Source organism: Fukomys damarensis, unplaced genomic scaffold (genome assembly GCF_012274545.1).
Source record: "Fukomys damarensis isolate Sample0158 unplaced genomic scaffold, DMR_v1.0_HiC HiC_scaffold_19, whole genome shotgun sequence".
NCBI lineage: Eukaryota > Metazoa > Chordata > Mammalia > Rodentia > Bathyergidae > Fukomys > Fukomys damarensis.
In genome coordinates this window covers 52,083,876-52,093,467 of record NW_022900931.1, presented here as the reverse complement: position 1 = coordinate 52,093,467, position 9,592 = coordinate 52,083,876, and the positions used below count along the sequence as shown (strand labels likewise).

Below are 9,592 nucleotides of genomic sequence, written 5' to 3'. Positions count from 1 at the left end.
AAAAAAAAAAAAAAAAAAAGGAATGTAAGAAGAAAGGAAGGAAAGCAGGAAGGCAGCAAAAAGGCTTAAATGGGACCCAGAGTGACAACAGGTGCTGCAGCTGTTGCTGTCAACTTGCATTCTACAAGCGGGAGACAAGACAGATGTGCCAGGTGAGAAAAGTGCCATGTGGGAGGGAGGTTGCTTCAGCCTGGGTGGTCACAGAGGGCTTCTCAGAGGAGGTGACCTTGAGCTGAACAGATTCGAACTGACCTGCCATGGCGAGATCTGGGAGAAGAACATCCCAGGGACGACACAGAGCAACTATCAGAGCTTCTAGGCAGGGACAGTTTGGTGAGTGACTAGGGAGGGAAAGTCTCCATGGTCAGAGTGCAAGGAGCAAGGGGACCAAGCAGAGGTGACTTGGGAAGCAAGGACAGGACCAGGTGGATGCCGGAGGGTTCTCTACCCTGCCTGCCCCACAGGGCTCTCAACAGACCAAAATCAGAAGCGCCCTGCAGCCCTCGACTCACCCCCTGGGACAAGACCTGGGATCTTAGGGTTCACAGCTTCCTATAGCAAATCTCACACGAGCTTTTTGGAGAAACCCCAGGGGGGACCTAAGAACTTCTGGGAAGACAGACTGAGGAGCTGCAGGGGTTCCCCCAGGCTTGGCTCTCCCTCTCTCTCATAGAATCTTCCTGATCCTATCCAAGAGAACGGAGCCACAATGCTCCAGCTGGGACCGGCCTTCGGTTGTGCTTGGTAGGAGCTTGCTGGGTTTGCAGCTAAATCTCGCCCATCTCAGCCTCACTGTTGTCTGCAGAGCTCTGGCGTGGGCCTCGATCTCCTGCCATGCACAATCTGGGCATTGGGACCCTGGGCCTGGGCACGGGCTGCGGTCAGTACACAGGTCAGAGGTGCATGTGGAGTGTGCCTGGGACACCAGCGGAGCATGGGAGGACACAGAGGTCCACAGCGAGCCGCTCAGCCCAGGCCACTCTGTCCTCACACACCTCTGATGCAAACGTTGTTACTGTGTCCAGCTGGGTTTTCCAGAGTGTCTGGGTTGAAGCCCTGACTTGGCACAGATAACAGGATGAAGTTTACCCTAATGCTGCACTTTGCTTTGGCCTTGCTGTATGGTCTAAGATACTGGAAGTGGCTTGGGCTTCTCTTAGCCCTGCAGAGGCCAAACTTGCAGAGCAGAGCTAGAGGAAGGCTCTTCAGGTGAAGAGGACCCTGACTGGCCAGGTCACCTTGAAGGGGACTGTGCCCTAGGCCACTGATGGCAAACCTTTTAGGGCGTTCAATGATATAAACAGCACTCAAGCTATAGGTTCACCACCACTTCCCTAGGCTAACATTACTGACCAGGAGGCACCACCTATGGACATGGGCTGACCAACTCCTATGTGCTTATTTAATCCTCAAAGGAAAATCCAACAAGGTCAAGGTGTCAGGAACGTGTGTGTGTGTGTGTGTGTGTGTGTGCTGGGGACTGAATCGGAACCTTCCCACTGAGCCACATTCCCAGCCCTTTTTAGGCAGGGTCTTGATAAGATGCTAAATTGCCCAGGCAGGGCTCAAATTTCTGATGGATCCTCCTGCCTCAGCCTCGCAGAGTGCGGAGATCACAGGTGTACACCACCACACCCAGCTAGAGGCTTTCTTATATCCTCATTTTATCGGCATTGGAAGCACGGAGACGTTATCTAACACCCCTGAGGGCACACAGCTAACAGTGAGAAGAGGAAGCTCAAGCGCAGGGGGCGGCTGCAGGGTTCAGTGGCTTTCTTGCTTCTGCCCCATCTGAGGGCCAACACGTTCTCACCTCAGCATTTATGCAGCCTGCCTGGGAGATGTACACCTGGCAAGCAAAGAGACCGCTGCTCCCATTCTACTGATAAAACCAAAGTAAAGAGACTTCGCAGCGTCCCCTCCGAAGTGGTAGGGCCAGGCCTGGAAGGAGGCGCCTGATTCCAGCCCCAGTTCCCTGTACTCTGCCTCCCAGCTCTGTGGCCCTGTGGCCCTTTGCATGCGGCTTTTCCAGCATAGCACGGGGCCCATACATATTCAAGGCACTCCCCTGCTGCTGGGAAGACCAGAGGCAGCAAATTGTCAGTGTTGTATTTGGGAGGGGGGGGGGGAGGAAATTAGGAAGAGCTCTCTAGAACTCATTAGGAACAAGGTCCCAAGACAGCATCTCCCAGGCAGGTTTCGGGAAGGGCTCTGAGCATTTTGAAAACGCGGTATTGGTGGGGTCCGGCGGTGTGTGAATGTCTGTGAAGCTGTGGGTTTCAGAGCAAGGTTTCCCATATATAAACAAGACCATAAAGCGACCCCAGATGCCAGGTATCTGGGGCTTTGAATTCGGACTCTTTCAGCTTCCAAGGGAGCCACTGTGCTCTGGGGAACTGGGTGTCAGAGGATCGGATGAAAACTGGAGCAGCCCCGTAGCTCCGGCTTTGGCTGAGCTCAGACCCGTCGGCCCGGTTAAGAAGCCCTGATGGCGCATCTTGAATTCCGAGCGACAGCCGCACACTAGCAGGCTGCGTCCGCAGGTGGAAGGAGCGGAGTTGCGCCTATGAATTGCTAAATCCCCATCTACTGGACGGCGCAGCGGGGTAGAGGGGTGGCGGGAGCCCCTGCCAGTCAGGCTCCATCAGAGCCGGGCTAACACGAGCTGCTTGAGGGGGAGCCGCGCTCCCGGGCGCGGGCCATGTGTGGGCATCCCGGGACACGATTAGCCCCGCATCTGCGGCCTCCTTCTTCGGGCTGGCTGGTCCCCAAGACAGAACCGGCATTCTCTGGACCGGCGAGAGGAGCGGCGGGGGATTTGGGGAACTTCACAAAGTGGTTTGCTGTCTCTATAGCTGCTGCATGGCTTCTTATTAGTTTTCACACATTCTTCAACAGATACTCTTTGAGCATCACGAGGGCAGGAGCTCGGGGCTGGGGGAGCAGAGAGCCCCACGCGCAGCCAACACAGACGCAGACAGCTGCTGCCTCCTTTCCTCCAGGCGAGGAGCTCCCGAGGAGGCAAGTGTGGGGCAGCCATGCAGACGATTTAGCAGTGTTCTCAGTGTCCCCATGTCCTTCAGCCTGCTGGGGTACTCAGGTTGCCCATCTCAGGTACAGAAGTGAGCCTGGAGAGGTTAAGGGACTCAGCCGTGCTGCTCACTCATAAGTAGGCTGGGAGAAGCCCAGGGTTGAGCTCAGTGGTTCCACTGCCTGCCTCGCAATCGCAAGGTCCCAAGTTCGATCCCTGGTACCAAAAAACAAAATGAAACAAACAAAAAAAGGAGGCTGAGGTTGGAACCCATGGCTAATGCCCTCCATCACTCCTCTAGAGCCTCAAGTTCCTGGCCCCAAAGACCAGAGGCCAGTTGTGAATAACACAGGGACAACGGACGTGCACTCTCAGGATGAAAATGTCACTCCCTTGTGGGATGGAGTCGCGCGCTGGGCGGGCGCCAGGTAGTCCATTTGGGTACGCTGCCCATCCCCCACCCGCTTCACATCTGAGATCGGTCACTGCACGTGGGATGCTGTGACACTGTACAGCGCAAGCCCTTCCCTATTGGGGGACAATGAGCATTTGTTACTCACCTGTCATGGAGCCCAGTCGTGTGCCAAACGATGTGGAGCAATTGTCAGGGCAGGCAATGTTTGGATCCCTTCAGTCCCCCAGGCAGGCCCCAGGCAGACTCCAAACTGCCCACCCAAGTCATCCCACGGGTGTTTGGTGAGGGGCTGCTTTGTGCTGAACTCAGCTACCTGCTGGCATGCTTAAGGGGAAAACAGTCGGAGTTTGTCTTTGGAGAGCTGATGAAGATGACGATGATGACGATGAGGAGGAGGATGATGATAGCGACCATGAAGGGACAGTGAAGCCAATAAACAAACTCTTGTCAGTGATCACCATGGTAATTGCTAGAAAGAAAAGAAGAGGATCCTCCTATGAAAGAGTAGCCACAGAAACTAAACTTGGACCAGAAGTGTGCTACTGGGGGTTCCTCTATCCATGGGATGCACAGTCAGGGCCTAATAGGTGCTCATGGTTTGATGGTCATGTCCGAAAGTCTTGGGAGAAAAAGGGAACTCCAAGCAGAGGCAAGGGAGATTCCGATTGTAAAGAGAGCCTTGCATTCAATACTTGAAGACTTTTCCAAATTTGAAAGATAAAAGCCCAGTGTGAAGTGAAATAAATAAGACACACATGTGGGAATGCCAAATAGTTTCTCTGATGTGAAAAGCTAAAAGTGTAAATAAGAGCCAAGTGGTACAACTGACAATGTGAAATAGGAGGAAAAGGGCTAAAGGTGGAGGGAAAGTGGGAAGGGTGGGGGAAAGGTAATAAGGGACAAGAAAAAGTGTGAGAAAAGAAAACAAATGGAAGCAAAGTCTTTGTGAAGAGGGGTGGAAGAAAGGGGCGAAGGGAGGGCAGGGAAATGGGAAAAAAATGAGAACCAAGACCTGTCATGTAAGGATATAAGATTCCCATGATGAATGTAACTAACTGTACTGTATACCTAAAATGTATCAATAAACTCAATGAGAAAAAAAAAAAGAAAGAACAACAATAACAAAGCCCAGTGTGAAGATGACAAGCGTGGTCCCAGAACAAGTGGACCAGCCCCGCTGTGGTGGGCTGCAGGTTCCGGAGCAGTACGAAGCGCCAAAGGAAAGTACCATAGTAACTGTGACCCTGACCAGCCCCTGAGAACTGAGAACCAGGAAGACCACAAGACCCTGTACCCAGGGTGCCCAAACACTGTCCCTTCCGGAGTAGTACTGGGCATGATGTGGATGGGGAAAGCAGGGAACGGCAGTGCCCTTCTGAACATTTCACGAGCCCTGGGTCCAGTGCCCCAAACAATGACGTCAGGACTCTGGTTGCCCCAGAGGCTCCGCTGTCCTCCGAGTTGGTTTCTTTCTCAGACAAGTTCTCCCCAGTGGTGTCAAAGATGGCCTTAGCTCCAGGCTGTGAGACTTTGAGAAAGTAGAGATTCTCAGGAAATGCTTCCCTGACAAGTTCTGGGTTTCCTTCTCAACTCTTTATCGTATCACGGTGAGCCAATCACAGTGGCCCGGCGAGGGGGCATTCTCTCCTTGGTCTGTCCTAATTGATGCCCCTCCACCCTATCCCCCACCAGGGCACAAGCCAACAAATCACAAGGTCTTCCAACGAAGCGTGAGTCTCCTAAAAAACAAACAAAACAGGGTGCTTTGAAAAAGGGAAGGAACAAGACTGTTTACTACAAAGAGAAATAGACTGGCAAAATGGAATAAGAAGCAAAATCCAATAATATGTTGTATACAAGAAACACACCTAGTGCAAAAAGAAGCCCATAGACTGAAAGTGAAAGGGTGGAAAACAATTCTCCATGTGACAGGAGCCCAGAAAAAAACAGGGGTAGCAATCTTATTTGCAGACAAAGTAAATTTCAAACCAAAACTGAATCTAGTATTATTGATGTAGGACAGTACTGTATCATACCTCTATGACTGTAAAATATCCAGTACCTGCTTTATGATACATAGTAGGGACCGTGCTGTATCAGAGCTACATTTAATGATATTACTCTAGAATGTTCTCTTTCCAGATGATGATTAAGAGGCTAATAGAAAAAATGGTGCCAGGTACCACAGCAGCAACAGAACTTTGCTGTTGTCTGGATATTATTCTTTTCTTTTTTTTTTTTTTGTAATGGAATGTGCTGAATATCTATAATTTTGTTCAGATGACTGCAGAACCTGGAAAAGCTGTTGCTGCTATCGATGCATAACATACTATTATTAGTCTACACACACATATATATATAAATTGAATTTTGGGAAACTTTAACGGTGCTGCCAACTTTGGAAAAAGTCATCCCAATTTACTGTGTTGACTTGGCATTGTACAGAAATGGACAACCATATCGGTCTAGAAATGTTAGTTTATTTTTATTTTTATTTTTATTTTTTCCACGTGTACAGGGGTAACACATTAATATGTAAGGTCATATCTACGTGGGTTTGATTACAGAAACTAATAAAATATTCTCTAAATAATGAAAAAAAAAAAGACTGTTTTACTACAGCTGGACTAAGAGCCGGATTTAGGGAGAAAAACAAAGCCCCAGTGGAAAAGAGAAGAGTATTACCGTTCAAAGATGGGGGCTTCCCCGACAACAGATGTAGGAGGGTGTCTTAGAAGGGGTGACATAGGATGGCTTTAGAGACTGGAAGTTCCTGTGAACAGTACCCACCAGCCCATTTTCTACTCTATCCTTTTGCTCTTCTCCAGGTGCCTTTTCCTTAATTACACCCAGAGAGCACAAGAAAGTGGATGCCAGCGATATTTATTTTCTGCTCTGAGCCCGGCACAGGTAACTCACTGGGGGCATCTTTCTTAATGAGGGAAGAAAAATGTCAGAACAGCGATCAGCCACGATGCACCCAACGGACTTAAAAATAAGCAAAAATAACATGAACATTCATTTTGCATTAGCTGGCTGTATATATCATCCATGATTAGGAGAGCGGGCTTTTTCTCAGTGCTGTGGGGATATCTGTTATCAGAGGTTGGTTCCCTCACGAGTGGACGTGAGACGATATTCATGCCGGGCACTGTTTCACTCCATGTAAAACCAGAGCTGGCAGAGGAGGCCTGAGAAGCCCACATCAGTTCCAGCAGAGATGCTGAGCTCCTCCTGATGTCTCAGATCTGTATCCTCAGCCTCCAAAGAGGCTCTGGACCTTTTGTGGGTGCTGAGGAAAGAGAGATGGTCAAAATCCTTGTCACTTAATAATACCAACAAGCCTCTGTGAGCTTGTGTTACACTCAGGCAACCCTGTGAGGTAGGAATGGTCAACCCTAATAGGTAGGAGAAACTGAGGCTTGGGTGGACCACACAGCCACCCTCTCTGCTCTGCCGGGAGCAGAGGCTGAGCCTGTCAGTGCCGACTGCATACCTGGGGGGGCGGGCTCCTGCCAAGCTGCACTGCACGCTGGCACAGAGGCCCCCAGATCACATCTGTGGCTGGGCAAACAGTGGGAACCCTCAATAAGGGCTACAGGCACAGAGAACTCACTCCTCCTTGCTAATTCCAGGCCAAAGCAAGGAAAAACAGGAGAGGGTCTGGATGAGGGAGTCCTTGAAGTAATGAAAAGAAAGTGATCCTGATTGGCTTCATCTAGAGCAGTTCAGAGGGGGGAGAGTGGAGAATCAAATGAAGCTGTGCCCAGGGCTCCGCTGCTCCCCGCCTTCTCTTGGTGGCAGGCGACAGCAGAGTCCTTCAGGTGCCCGTTGCAACTGGATCCCTTGGGAGAGTGGATGGCACACATCCGAGAAGTGCGGAGGGGTACAGCTAGAGGAGAACAGAAGGGTGTCCGGGACAAGATGGTGGGAAAGGGACAGTGACAGCACGAGGGAAGACAGAAAGGCTGGGGAGCTGGGGAGGCTGTGAGAGAGTGGCCTGGCTCCTCTCTGCCCTGCACACCCTCTGCCCCTCTCCACCTACCTAGTGCACCTTGCTCTTAGACACATCCCGTATGGATCTTCCCTCTGCCTTCTGCATGAGCTGGGCTGGAGGGTGGGGGCTGGCAGGACCCTGGTGGAGAGTGGACATGTGTAGTGGGGTAGCTCCTTCTCCAGAGGTCGCCACTCCTGTCCCATGCTCTTTGAGCATCTTGAGCTCCAGATTCAGGTAAGGACGCCTGACCTGTCCCAGTGGCTCCAGGATGGGCACAGTCCTGCTACTACTAGGCCCAGACTGCTGGCCCTCCTTCTGGGGACCCCCTGGTAAAGAACCCCTTTATTCCTACTGGATCCTGATGGCACAGGGACATCCTGGGCTTCTACCCTCAAAGAGGAAAAGAAGCCTTAGGTGGAGAAGAGAGGGCCTTGCGGCTGCTGTGAAAAGCTGTCCCCCTCCTCAAAGGTCAAAGGGCATCCTTGGGAACGGAGTACAACCTCTCTTGGAAGGCAGCAGCCAGCACAGCCTGCTCGGGGTCCCAGCTCCTTCAGGCACCTGAACACCCACCACTGGCTGTTTGATGATTGTGTCCCCAGGCTAGGATGCAGCTGTCCCCAGAGGACAGCTTTCAGGATAAATAAATAAAAGCTTCCACCGACTGTGCCCACTGGTGTCCAGGCTCTGGGGCCTATTTTTAGAATGTAGGACAACTTTCTCCCAGAATAGACAAGACAGCTAATCCAGGAGGGAGGCCTGGGAGAGATGAAGACGTCGGGCCTAGATATGAATTAGTTGTGAGTATATTATTGGAAGAAATGTTGAACAGCTAGGCAAATATTTGATACCTGTGAATTGGAGCCAGCGTTTTCACAGGCAGAGAGTCGGCGGCTGCCGGAGACAACCCTCCCCTTCCTGGAGGGTGTGCCTGGCTGTCACAGCCAGTTCTGGAGGCCACCTCTTGCTGGGTGCAGAGAAATAATTAAAGCCGCGCTCCTGCTGGAACTAAGCACAGTCACACACCCAGCCTGAAGGGGACTGCCCTGCTGCATGACCAGCTCCAGATACCCTTCTATTTTATTTATTTTTTCTTAAAGCTACTGTCATCTTATTAAAGGGGTGAGGTATCTGGCTCAGTAGGGCCTCTTTTTGAAAAGTGCCAGAGAGATAAGTTTCTGATTTGGACCTTTAAGCCAGGTGCAGTGGTGCACACCTGTAATCTTAGCACTTCTGTAAGGCTGAGGCAGTAAGATTAAAACTTCAAGCCCAGCCTATGTACCTCAGCAACTCAGGAAACCCCATCTTAAAATAAAAAATAGAAAAGGGACTGGGGATGTAGCTCAGTGTGAAGGCTCAGATTCCTAGCTTCAATGCCCAGTGTGGCAAAGAAGGAGGAGGAGGAGGACGAGGACGAGGACGAGGACGAGGACGAGGAAGAGGCCATCATAGCCCAGCAAAGAAGCCTTGACTCTAAAGATGAGGCCGGGACAAGGCCTCCCAGCTGCGCTGCCAGTTCTTTGCAGACCGGCAGAAAGTTGGCTTCCAGGAGCTCAAGGCGGCGGTGCTGGTAAAAGTAGACCTCCCAGAGTGGCTGCACCCTTCTCAGCCCCTCACTGGGATTAAACTCAGGAAAGACTGAGCCACATTCCCAGCACTTTTTTTTTTTTTTTTTAACTGCTAGGCTTGAACTTGGTCTCTTTCTATCTCAGGTCCCAGTGGGCCTCCTCCCATGCCTGGCTGAGCCATCTTTTTACCGGTTCCCTCATCTGGGTGTGGAGGGCACCGTGGGCATCCTTAATTTACAGTTGGGGCAAGAGAAACGCCATTCTATGGCCAGCTTTTCACGCGGAGGCCTGCAGTCTGTCCCGTGGGTTTTAGGGCAGGAATAGTCAGTATTAAACACGCTCTTCACCGGCGTTTTACCCACTCGCGTTCGCGCAGGCCATCACTGCAAAGGCTCCGGGCACAAGCCGAGGTGAGAAAACGGGGTTCAGAGATGTAAAAGGCCCCTCGGCCCAGCCGCCCACCCAGGTCTTGGCGAGCCTGCACCCCCGCGACGGGATCACCCCCGGCAGCCCCGGGAGCAGGGGCGCAGAGCTCGGGAGTGAGAGGCTCCGCAGAAGACCCGAAAACCCTGCCCGCGCCCCCT

General features: G+C 51.6%; 1 long non-coding RNA gene across 2 annotated transcripts; it reads right to left on the bottom strand.

Moving 5' to 3' along the window:
• Window positions 1-6,083: 6,083 nt before the first annotated feature.
• Window positions 6,084-8,453, bottom strand: LOC104874032. Of its 2 annotated transcripts, none has more exons than XR_004518082.1 (3): window positions 8,292-8,453; window positions 7,492-7,581; window positions 6,084-6,738 (listed from the first exon to the last, which is right to left on the bottom strand). It is a non-coding gene; the product is annotated as an uncharacterized LOC104874032 (long non-coding RNA). The 2 variants fall into 2 exon arrangements; XR_783640.2 differs by lacking the exon at window positions 6,084-6,738 and adding an exon at window positions 7,069-7,338.
• Window positions 8,454-9,592: the final 1,139 nt, after the last annotated feature.